The 13,200-nt window shown below is 37.4% G+C and overlaps 1 protein-coding gene across 1 annotated transcript in view; it reads left to right on the top strand.

Annotated features, from left to right (window-relative positions):
• Positions 1-6,040: 6,040 nt before the first annotated feature.
• The window catches only part of bicd1a (BICD cargo adaptor 1a), a 103,235-nt gene continuing 96,075 nt past the window's right edge, over positions 6,041-13,200 (top strand). Inside the window, exon 1 of the mRNA XM_089116347.1 lies at positions 6,041-6,196. The gene's annotated coding sequence lies outside the window, so the exon portion shown is untranslated. The remainder of the gene's footprint in view (positions 6,197-13,200) is intronic.

Here is a 13,200-nt window from a genome sequence, read left to right on the forward strand (position 1 = left end):
GCATGCTGACACACAAAATCAAAACAACAAGCCACTCAAAAGTCACTTTAAATCTGGTTTATACCGAACTTCTATCTGTGTCATGATTTGGTCCTGTCTCTGTCACGTTTTGGTTAAAAACAGTTAAATAAAAAAAAATAAAAAATAAAAACAGTTATTTGAATAATATTTTACAATATTACTTTTGTTACTGTATTTTTTTTTATCAAATAAATGCAGTCGTGGTGAGCACATCTTTCAAAAACATTTAACCTAAACTCTAACGCTAACATCTAACTCTAACCTTTTCTAAAATCTTGCTAACCCCAGATTTTTACAGACCGTTAATGTACATGTACAGACTGATTGTAAATAAAGATAAATGCAGATTGTTAAATGTAAGAGAGTGATTGAGGAAACTACATTTGTCATTGTCTTCATGTCAGTCATTACTATGCTAACACATTTCAAAACACAGGAAATGATGTAAATTAATCATACTCCTAAGGTTTTTGTAAGAAAGGTTTGGCTAATGTCAGTCTGTACATGGGTGGTGGAATACCAGTGAAATATTAGAGAGTCTGTTAAATATGCCGTCCAAAACAAGCAAAACCAAGACCTTTAAGTGTGTTTAGCTTTCCATAAGGATATGTCCAACAATTCCAAGTGGCTTTAGTCAAGTGTGGCATTGAGCTCTTGAATCAGAGATATTAGCTGTTCAAAGAGTCTGTGTGTCTACATGTCTGTCGATCTGTATATTCAACACGATCTCATGAAAGTGCATATCCATGGCACGAATTTATTATACGCCAAAATAGTTTTTGAATGCATTTGATACGCACGGTAAATCCCTTGGGTAGGATCCGGAGTGTGAAGTGTGTGCGATTACACGGCATTAAAGTGCGTATTGCAATCAAAAACAATTTTTGGCGTATAAATGGTACGAGAAATAAAATTTGTGCTATATAGGCTACTCACTTTCATGAAATCGGGCTGGTCTATCATCTAGAACTCTAAATATTGAGGAAACATTGCATTTCAAAACTTTAAAACGTTATTTAGACAGTATTCTTGTTGGCTATTCATTCACTTAGCACACTGTCAAAATTAACAACTATTTCCAAATACTTCACTTATAGTCCTCAAATGATCTTTAGTGTTTTTTGTCTGTCATCTTTGGTTTTGGGTCGTTTGAACTGCTCTAATGTCTACACCTGCCCTGAATGACCTGAATGTACGAATCTGTGCCAATGAAATCTAATGGGCATCACTGTTATCGCACCGTTTCCAGATGTGCTGGAGCAACATATGCAGTTTCATCTGCATCAGACTCTAAAGGTCTGTGATCCTTTTTCAAATTAAGGAAACTGTTGCACAAATGGATCTTAATGGGATGTCACTGAAAAAATTTGATAGCAGGACTTGACTACTTTCCAGTTCGCCATCAGCTTTGACAACAAAATCACTCTGATTTATTACAGTGTGTCAATGTTTAGCAGAACAGCTTTTGCTGGAATGAAAAGCATCAGAGGCAAACTGTTAAGGTATTTCAGGTCAAGACTATAATTTCAAAGCGTTTTGGTTCAGTGCAATTAAGTTAGTTAACTTTGGAGAATATTGTAACCTTATTATGAGAGCATGCAGGAAATCTTCTGAATTCCCTGAATGAAAATGTGATCTTGTGTTTCGTTTATAGTCAGTATGTATCCCGAAGACATTAATTAAGTTGTAAAATGTGATTCTTATTAAAAACATGTGACTAAACACAATTTTTACTCCAGTGAATATAAAGTTGCAGGGGTAAGTTGTCACAAGTTCGGATCTACAAAGACTTGCCCTCTTGTTGTTTCAAACCATAATCCTTCTGTTTCCATACAACACTAGTCAATAGAGTCCAGTGTTGTTTAAGATCATTTTAGACCACCTTTCATTTGTGGGATTTTTGGGATCATTTAAAACATTCTTAAAAATATTTTGTGTTCCGCAGACAAAAGACAGTGGTTCAGGTTTTAAAAGAGTGAAGAATGACAGAATTAATTTAGGAGTTATTTTAGTATTGTTACTAATACTTATTGATATTTTTATAAATGTTATATTTAAGTTTTAGCAATTCTGTTGAGTATTTTGTTTTTGTAATTTATATTAAAAAAAAACATTTTTCTATCAGTTTTACTTTTAATTTTGTGTGTTAGTACAGTTGGCAACATAAAACATAATGAAAATGACAATTATTGCCTTGGCTACTAAGTTATATATATATTATTTTACATTTATTTCAAGTAGCTAGTGAAAATAGTTTTAGTTAACTCTGGGGTGAACTGTCCCTTTAAGACTCTTAAAACTTTATTGCTGCTGAGATAAGTTATACCTTGTTATTGTGACAGCATTCCCTGTGTGACAACAACTTCCAGTCCCTCTTAATGCATTATCAATCACAACAGAAATAGAAAGAAGCCTTATTTCCTCACTAAGAATTAAGTTATCTTTCCCACACTCTTTGCAAGGCAGCAAAAGAAGGCTCACCCGCCTACTGACAGTTATTCCCCAAAGAGAGAACAACAGCTGACAGTTAATGACCCAGTTATGCAAATCCAGTCCTACAGCGGTTTGTTTGCTCCTAGTTTCGAGCATCCATTAAGATAACGGATGCCTATACCAGAGGAACACTGAGTAACATCAGAGCTAAAGGCACACTGTACATTTGTGTCTGCCTGGAAGAATACATTCAATGAGCATGAAAAATGTATAAGATATAACACGAACTGGAAGTGACAACATCAGCCCTGTTTTATGTATCAAGCTTATATTTAGATGAGATTCAGCTGTACTTCCAATTTACTTATTCCAAATAGTTTGTCATAGTTTATTGACATAGCAATGGCAATCTTATTTCAAAATGTTCACCGCAGCCCTTGTATGGCTTACTTTGGTCTGTGGAACACAAAAGAAGATATTTAGAAAAATGTCTCAGTGTTTTTGTCTATCTTGAAAGTCAATGTTTTGGACCCTATTGAATTTCATAGTATGGTCAAAACACAACACAGGTTCACTGGAAATACCAGCCCGTTCTCATCCTTTAACGTCATATAGAACGCTATATGCAAAAACGGCGCTATACTACGCACATGGCACCCTTTATCGTTAATATAACACGCGAACCCAAGACGTTATAAATCCTTTAGCGTGAATATGACACGCACACCCTACCTCACACCTAAACTTAGCCCTCACAGCGCGTGTTATATTAACGATAACGGGTGCCATGTGCGTAGTATAGCGCTGTTTTGTCACATAGCGTTCTATATGACGTTAAAGGATGAGAATGCGTTGGAAATACATACTGTACCTCTACCACAAAACTCCAAAAATGTACAACATCGCACTTGTGAAGCAAAGCACTCTGGTACGAGTCCTGTGAATCATTAGTCATGATAAAATAACTCAAAAAAATTGTTGAACCAAGCTAAATGGTTAGGTTGTTTCAGCAAATGTGTTAGCATTAACGTTTTAGAGCCACTCACCAGACATTTCATTTTCGGACTGCCACAATATTTACGAGTAACGTAATAAAACGTTGCCAGATTCACGGTCATGTTATAGATAAAACTAAATGCACTTTTAGCACCATCACTTTGAAAGTGTCGAAAAATAAAATAAAGAAATATAATTTTAAAGTCCCCCTGTAGTTAATACATTTATTGATTTAAACAATCTCTTGAACTCCAAACTGAATGTCAGAATGGGAAAGAAAGGTGATTTAAGCAATTTTGAGCGTGGCATGGTTGTTGGTGCCAGACGGGCTGGTCTGAGTATTTCAAAATCTGCTCAGTTACTGGGATTTTCAAGCACAACCATTTCTAGGGTTTACAAAGAATGGTGTGAAAAGGGAAAAACATCCAGTTTGCGGCAGTCCAGTGCCTTGTTGATGCTAGAGGTCAGAGGAGAATGGGCCGACTGATTCAAGCTGATAGAAGAGCAACTTTGACTGAAATAACCACTCGTTACAACTGAGGTATGCAGCAAAGCATTTGTGAAGCCACAACACGCACAACCTTGAGACGGATGGCCTACAGCAGCAGAAGACCCCACCAGGTACCACTCATCTCCACTACAAGGCTACAATTTGCAAGATCCATGTACCCATCCACCATGTACCCATCCACTGATGGATACTTCCAGCAGGATAATGCACCATGTCACAAAACTCGAATCATTTCAAATTGGTTTCTTGAACATGACAATGAGTTCACTGTGATAAAATGGCCCCACAGTCACCAGATTTCAACCCAATAGAGCATCTTTGGGATGTGGTCGGAATGGGAGCCTCGTGCCCTGGATGTGCATCCCACAAATCTCCATCAACTGCAAGATGCTGTCCTATCAATATGGGCCAACATTTCTAAAGAATGCTTTCAGCACCTTGTTGAATCAATGCCACATAGAATTAAGGCAGTTCTGAAGGTGTAAGGGGGACAAACACAGTATTAGTATGGTGTTCCTAATAATCCTTTAGGTGACTATATATTTGGTATATGCGGATGCATGAGTATGCAAATTAGCCCCGTATCCACTCACACCGGCTCAGAGATTGGTGTGACTTGGTTGGGTCAACTTTACTGTGGTAAATGCTGCACAATGGCAAGGGGAAATCATGGTTTAATTCAGCCATATATGTTTGAACCAGAATCCAATTCAGAAGTGGAAGAGTGAATTATACAGGCTCATATGCAAATCGATGTATCAGAATGGTAATGTCAGACACATAACGGTAATTAATCTGATTAGCCTTTTGCTTGACCACGTCATCAAACAGCTAATAATGTGTTGCTAATGTTACATAAACCATGTTTTCGTTCGCCATTTCAGAGTCAGACAGCTGCCTTCTAAACATCCGTATCCCACACTTTGAATAACTACGAACGTCAGTGGAGAAAGGAATGTAGTTCATCATACCATCGTAATATTCATCATATGCATAATTCGCTCACTATACTTCTAAATCTACACTGTTTTTTTTTTTATATCAACATAAACATAAACGTATACGGGGATAATTCTCTCGAGACTCCCCTGCTTCTCAGCTTAGTTAATGATATGCTAAAGCCTGGAGGCATGTTGACATTATTGGTTACACGGTAGTCCTTTTCTTTTCCTAAGGTAGTCTCTTTTTTTACTGCAGTCTTGAGGAGAAAATGACGGTGGCCCAGTACTGCACAACACAGCGAAATTTAAAAAGCAAAAATGTTCACAACACAAAGAAATCAAGCCATGACACAACGAAATGAGCCACAACACAACAGAAAATGTACAAGTCAAGTCAAGTCATCTTTATTAATATGACTCTTTTTACAATACAGATTGTATCAATGCAGCTTCACAGTGATAACATGAAAATAATACAAGTAATTTACTTCTAGAAGAAAATTGCATCATTGTCCACCTGAAGTAAGGCAGACCAATAATATTGTTAAATATAATATGACCCCAACTAAGCAAGCCAAAATCCAAGGCAACAGTGGCAAGGAACCAAAACTCCATCAGATGACAGAATGAAAAAAAAGAGAGAAACCAGGCTCAGTCGGAGGCCAGTTCAACTCTGAAAGAACAGTGTATGATTATGATTCAGTCAATATTACAGATCAGAATCAGATTGTTTCAGAACATTCACAATATTTATCGAGTTCCATTTGGTTGGAGGTCAGAGTCATTGCGTCGGTACGGAGACGAGTTTGTTGAGGTGTCTATGAGGCCGGCACTTCAGGGATGCTCTGTGGTCATGTCCAGGCGCAGGTTCACCGTATGATCTGGATATGGCCCGGATGCGGCTGACTTTAGTAAACCTCGGAATAAATGGAAAGACTAACATTAGTGTAACCAGGTCAAAAGTTAGCAAACCAATTACTGTACTTGTTGTGTCAATTCATGGTTACATTTGCTTTAGTTGTATTGAGCACTCCAAGCCTAGATTCACCCAGGACACTCAAAGCACTCCTAAACTGCAGGGGGCATCCATGCAACAAAAGTTGGTGGAACCAACTTTTTGGGAAGTAGCTTTTGGGACTATATTTGCCTGCGCACCCACAGAGAGAGAGAGCATGGCATTTAAATGTTTGTAGAGAGTTCAGTTGGTTCTCTCATTTATTCCTGGAAAAACATACTATGATCCTTATCATCAGCTACATCCACTACAGCTCCTGATCATTCAAAGACGCAACTGGTAGGACAAATTTATGATTGATTGTGTTTGAATATATTGAGTTTTAAATGTCCAGGTTCTGCTTGGTTTGTAATGTGCAATTTAAAATAAGTTATGAGGATTTTGTTATGTGAATGTTGAACTTGACAGAAGTAACATGTGCAAGAGTTTAATAATGGGATTGGTATTTTCTTGTTGGGGGTTTTCAGAAAAGTAAATGGGTTAAGCGCAATGGAGCAATTGTGTCTAAACTGCTGGAAAAGACAGAATCAATCATTTCTGTTGCAACATCTATCTGGGATGCTGATGAGATGAAACTGCTGAGGAAGATTATTTATAAAGCATTCTTTAGTGGCAGAAGTGATAGAATATTTACAACACAACAGAAAATGTACAACACTACAAAATAAAGGCACAACACAGCGGAAATGCTCCCGACCACTAGAGGGCTCTCGGAGCACGATAAAGTTAGATCTCTTACGAGAGGTTCTCTCGTACTGCGTAATATCTTTTGCTCTGAGAAAAACTCTTTTTCCAAGACAGCTCGCGTGCCTATTGGCTGTCCTGCGGCAACTGCAGCAGCTTATCAAGAGAGGCCCTTGGTGACGTCAGATCCAAAGCTTTGCGCCTACTACGTCATGTCCAGCCCATTCTCATCCTTTAGCGTCATATGTGACGCTGTATGACAAAATGGCGAAATACTACGCACATGGCACCCTTTATCATTAATATAACACGCGAACCCAAGGCGTCATAAATCCTTTAGCGTAATTTGAGACTACCCTACCCTACCCCACACCTAAACCTACCCATCACAGCGCGTGTTATATTAATAATAACGGGTGACAAGTGCGTAGTATTTGGCCGTTTTGTCATATAGCATCACATATGACGCTAAAGGATGAGAATGCGTTGTCATGTCCCGCCGAAATGGGCGTGGCCTGGGCCTATAAATACTGATTTTTCATCTCTTCAGTGAAGCTCACGCATCGCTGGATTCGGAGTGAAGAAGCCACACCATCAGAGAAAAGCCTTCTGTGGGACGATTCTTTGCATCTGAAGCCGCTGGCCTTCATCTCGTCGCCTTCAGTTGCCATACCTACTACGCTTCCGGGTATTTATATTCTTTTACTGTTCCGAGTGTGTTTTAGCCGCTGAGACTCACACTCTCTCTCTATCTAAAAGAGCAGCGTTTTTTTTTAAGATGCTTCATTCCTGTGGCTCGTGCCGAGCTGCACTCAGCGACGGCGACAGCCATTTGATTTGGCATCCTCGCCCAGAGCTGTGGTCCTTGCGCACATCGGTTATCAACGTGTACCCGCAAACCTCCTGGAGGGAGTGTTACTGTAAACAGGATCATGCAGGCTAGAGCGCCATCTATTAGAGGACTGTATTTCTCAAAATGGTCTGTGTTTTCTGGCTGGTGCAAGGCTCGAGGCTTTTCACCCCTAGACTGTGGGGTTACGGAAGTTCTCTCCTTCCTTTAAGAGCTACTGGAGGGCAGAACCCCATCCACGCTCAAACTTTATGTGGCGGCCATAGCAGCATTTACAAAACCCGCGACTGGCCAGTCACTGGGGAAGAACGATCTGGTCATCTGCTTCCTTAAGGGAGCTGAGAGGCTGAATCCTCTCAGACCCCCTTCAGTCCCCATGTGGGACCTTTCCACGGTTTTGGAAGCCATGATAGGTGCCCCATTCGAGCCAATCCATTTGCCAGTCATTTAACATCTGTCATTCAAGACAGTGTTTCTTATGTCTCTTTCTTCAGTGAAGCGCATAGGGGATTTACAAGCGGGACGTGTATAGAAGTTGTGGCTCATTTCCGTTATGTTGTGGCTTATTTCCATTGTCTTGTGGATTCATTTTGTTGTGTTGTGGCTTAATTTTGTTGTGCTGCTATGTTTGCTTTTTAAATTTTGTTGTGTTGTGCACTACTGGGCCACCGTATAGACAATACTCAGGAATTGTGTTGTCTCATAAATTTGCACATGGTTTGTCTTAAAGCATATTAAAACACCATATAGACATATAAACAACTTTTAAAATGTAAATTGCACATGCATGCATTTCCTGGGTCCATGCATGTGCATATTCCAAAACCAGTAAGTTTTTTTCATATTTTTTGTGTTCTGCAGAAAACAAGAGAGGGTTGGAATAACATGAAGGTGAATAAATAACAGAATTTTCAAATTTTCCCTTTAAGCACTGGTTTAATTGTCCATAATAATGTTTTCTGTTTTGCGGCAAGTACTATAAGAATTTGACTGACATCCCGGCTTTGTGTAAAATCAGGGCACTTCACACCATTCCATGGAGACAGATCACTATATAATGAATTTCAGGGTACTATTGTGTTTCCTCGGGTTTCCACAGCAGTGGTCTCACAGTCAAGCTGAGACAGAGATGCATGTTTTCATTGGCTCCATCACTGGCCAGAGTGATTTGACTCTCTTCGACAGCGGATAGTTTCCATTTAATTCTGTACAGCGCTTGAGTTTCCTGATTTAGCCCCTGAACTAAATGCATTAGCTCAGCATGTCAAATTCCAATTGCAATATGTTTTTTTCACCCTCAAAAAGTCATTTCTTTAAAGATTCCCCAATGCTGCTCTGATGCCAGAAGATCAGACTTGCAATGTATCGCGTGGAGTATTTTTTTGCTGATAAAAGTTGAGTTAGCTTGTTTCTTTTTTCTCTCTGCTATATGGATCCATTGCTATGGGCTGTTGATATAATTCATACACCAAATTTAATGAGATCGTTTTCAGCCCATTCAACATTCGTCATTTTAAATGATGAATAATTGTTTGCGTCGCAGGATTCAACTCCGTGTGTGTGCGATCTGAAAAGTAAAATTCCTCCTTTGTTGCTTAACACTACACCCTTTCCCATGTGCTTTAAATCTGCATTTCATTAAATTTGTGTTGTTTTTACTGCAAGCAATGAAATTGCACACCATACAGTGGTAAGTGGGTAAGACTTGTCTGTATTGCCAATGCACGTAATGTTTTACTCGGCACTACATCAGTATAATTTGTTTGTACAAATTAGCATTTTAATGAAAATGGTGCTTCAGGGATTTGAGGAATAATTAAAGTACACTAAGGTCTGTAATTACGTGAGTTTTTGTGAGTTAAAAGGGTTGGCGCACCTGCCTTTAAATATTCCTAGTATTCCCAAAGCTAAAAAAAAATTTTGTTATTTCTGTGTCAGTGGCCTCAGATGGCAGCTCAGAGCTGTGTTGCATTTCTGTTCTGTAATGGTCTTGGCACACCTGGGGATCTTAAAATGGCCACATTTTCTAGAATATGTTTTTGAGACATTGCCTGAGCTTCAGGTGTGTCTTATCTGCCGGAGCGCACATGGGTCTTATCCAAACATGAACCTGAAGATATGAATTTGGTGCTGAAATTGTTGAATAACAATAAAATTCAGCAACCTACACCAGCATTCAAACCACATTTTGAAATGAATGAATGAATGTCACTGGCTTGAGGTGAAGTCACATTGTCGATAGTGTGGTAATATGTGAAGCACAAGTCTTTCAAACAAATCAGCATTTTGTTGGTCAATCTGTTGGAGAATCTGTGTTAGAATCTGTGTTAAATCCTTCACCTTCACGCAAAAGATTGAGTGATTCCTATTGAAATAAACTGGATTTTGCCTGTGCTTTAAAAATGGTATATATCACAATTTCAGACAACAGAATAAAAATAAAAAATAAAAATAAACTTTTTTTTTATAAGACATTGTTTTCATTATATATATATATATATAAGATGCAGTATTTATCTGACAAAATTATTTGGCAAAAAAGGAGCTACATGTTTTATTTTAATATAAGCCCACAAAAAAACAAACAAACAAAAAAACTCCCAGGAATATTCCCTTGATTGACATTCCATTGTTTCTTTCTTTTTGCATTTGTTCATAATTTCTTTGTATGACAGCATGGGCAAAAATTATATGTGCAAAATTTGACATGTTTCATTGTGTTATCACAAATAAAACAGTAGACTCCAAAGCAAAAATGTGCAATATCCTTACAAAATCTTTTGCAAACAACATATGTTTATTAATATTTTAAGAAAAGGGTGAAGATGCCAATTTAGGCTGAAATGTTTATAAAGAAACATGATATATTATATTAAAAAGAGCTTGGTTTTCTTTAGATCCAAGAAAAGGATTTTCTTTTGCAGGTGTAAATTATGATGTGATTGTTCTTCACATTTATTATTTTAAGTGTGATTTAATTATCCAAATACATTTTGGGACAACAATATTTCACTTTTTGTGCATGGGAAGCACAATTTGTGTGGTAGATGCGTGTGTGTGCGTGCTATTTTTTTCTTTAAGTGTGTTCTATTTTAAAGAAATATGAAAACATCTGTTATCTTGGTCTCTTTTAGCAAACGTTATTTCAGTCTGAAAGATGGCATGTTACTTTGACAATAAAACAAGAAGAGACTCAGTCCTTTCACGCACATCTGTGTTTATCTGCATCCTGTGAGCCTGTAAGGTCATAGAACCGAAGTATTGGGAGAAGATGAAAAGAATGACAGAGACTGATGAGGAAACTGTAAAGCACGCCAGTGGCCTCTTTCTGGCTCCAAAAAGTATAACTCTGAACTTCAGTCTTTGTACAAGGTTGGGCTTTATCACATAAAGAAAACAAAGAGATACTGGGATTTTTTTTTAAATGTCCTGTACTTTGATGCCCAAAATAGTGTTTAAAGGGATAGTTTGCACAAAAATAAAAATAGCCACCACCTAATAACCTTCAAGCTGTTTGAAAACGCAAAAAAATGTTTTACAGAGTGGTTCTGATAATCGTCCCCTTCCACAGAAGAAAGAAGAGTTAGGACTTTAACCCTCTTATTGTTCATTTGAGAGTCACACTTGTGTTGTTGGCAGGCAAAAGTGATCGAACACCTGTAACGTAACTTTTTTTATTTTGAGTAAAAATCAATGTAATATATTTTTTGCTCAAAAATGTTTGTTTTTTTAAATATAATTTTATGTTAATAATTAATATTTATACAATAATTGTGATAGATTTTCCCATTGAAAATAATATTTTCTTTCTCATTTTTAAATTATTTTTTAATTAAAGGTGTATTACATGTTAAAACAAAGACAAGGCCTTTAAAATCTAGTTTTGAATGCAGATTAGTGTCATTTGTCTATAATGCCATAGTGCCATGGCCTAAATCTATTATGCAATGGTGTAATCACTAGATTCCTAAATAGCTCTATATAAAGAGACTAATTCTATAGTTTTTGTGATCACATACTGACAGTCGCAAAAGTCACTTTGTACCATGAGTTTGTACCATTTCGATGAAGTAGCGATTTTTAAAAAAATTAATTTTTTGTTCATTGCATTTTGTGTGAAGTTTCACCAGAGAGCTTCATATTGGTCAAGCACTTGACCAAAAGAATATCACATCCTGTAAATCCATTATTCGCTTTTGAGCAACCAGCACAGCTCATTTCCTTCATATGCTAACATCCTGTTTTAGCATGCCTCTGTACCATCTCCTCTCACCGGACAGGTCAGGGGTCATGAATAACTCAGCTAAATGATTTCTGTGCCGTATTTAAAAGGAACGCCAGGAGTTTTGCACCATAAAATTAGACATTGACTGTGACGTTAACGACGATAGGAAAAATGTCTGAATGACTCGATAGGAATGTTTGTGTACAGTGTAACTAATGTTACAGTATTTTTAGGGAAACTTGGACTTTCAGATATTAAATCCACATCAAATGAGTTTGGGGTCTTGCTTGTTCTCTTAGTGCAATAAACAACTCAGTGCCTTATTAAACGGTCTTGGTTTATGGCATGCAAACACACATCATTTTCTGCTCATCTAAACTTGGAGGAAAAATAATGTTGAGTTGTAAAAAGGCTTTCAAGTTTAGTACATCAACTCATTTATGGAGTTATAGTTCCTTGGGGGCTTGTTGAGTTTTCTTGTTGCATGGCCTAAATCAGTTGCGTTATTAGCCAGCTGGATGGAGATAACCTTCCTTTCACTGCTACTGACATTTCTTTGGAAAGACCATTATATGCTAAATCATTGCCTATTATTGCCCATAGGCATGAAGACAACATAGCATCATGTGTATTGTGTAAAGGTATAGTGTCATTTTGGGAGGTACAGGGCATCCAATTCCAGATCATAAAGACTGCATATGATTCCTGAGTTGCATGGTGGTACTGAAAATAACATACTGTAAGCAATCATTGTGCAAAAAATATCATTCAGAACGAAGCTGACATAAAACGCACATACTGTAGGTCATTGCTCAAGGCTGATTGACAGTTGGAACACTAGTTAACATGTCTGTTCTTTTCTTCAGCTTTTGTGATGAGAAGGCAATGTGTTTCAGGCTTCATTCGTAGCACTTAAGTTGTTTTCCAACAGTCTCCATTGGTTTCACATTGGACTACTTTCAGCCACTGGTGGCTTATTGTTTTAAGATCTTTAAGAGTGGGTTTCATCCAGCTACTTGTGAAGACAGGGATGTCCGTCATCTTTTCATTTAACAAAGACCAGCAATCCAGAGAAACCAGACAAAGAGGGATCAATTCACTCCTATGGAAACTTAAAATATCTGAGGTGACAAACGCAGCCAAGTGGTTTTTATGGATACATGGAAGACTATGAAATCATTGTAGGCGAAAGACCATTGCTGTGAGAAAAATATTGTGCAAAAAAAGAGGTTTCAGAACATACAAATGCTAATATACAGTATATATATATATATATATATATATATATATATATCCTCATTTCAACTGTAGTGGAAGAAGTCATCATAACTTGTTTGTTTTACAGAAACTAAAAATATAGTTATATCTTGAATTTTGTTTTTAACTCATTGTTTTTTTTTTTCGAAACAAAATTTAGTGAGGTTTATTTATTTACTTATTGCATGTATATGTATCCATATTTATCTTGTTTAAAATATGTTTAGATATTTCCCAAGATGTCATCTAACTGACGCTTTTGACGAT

The sequence above is a fragment of the Pimephales promelas genome, chromosome 10 (genome assembly GCF_988280905.1).
Source record: "Pimephales promelas chromosome 10, fPimPro1.hap1.1, whole genome shotgun sequence".
Lineage (NCBI taxonomy): Eukaryota > Metazoa > Chordata > Actinopteri > Cypriniformes > Leuciscidae > Pimephales > Pimephales promelas.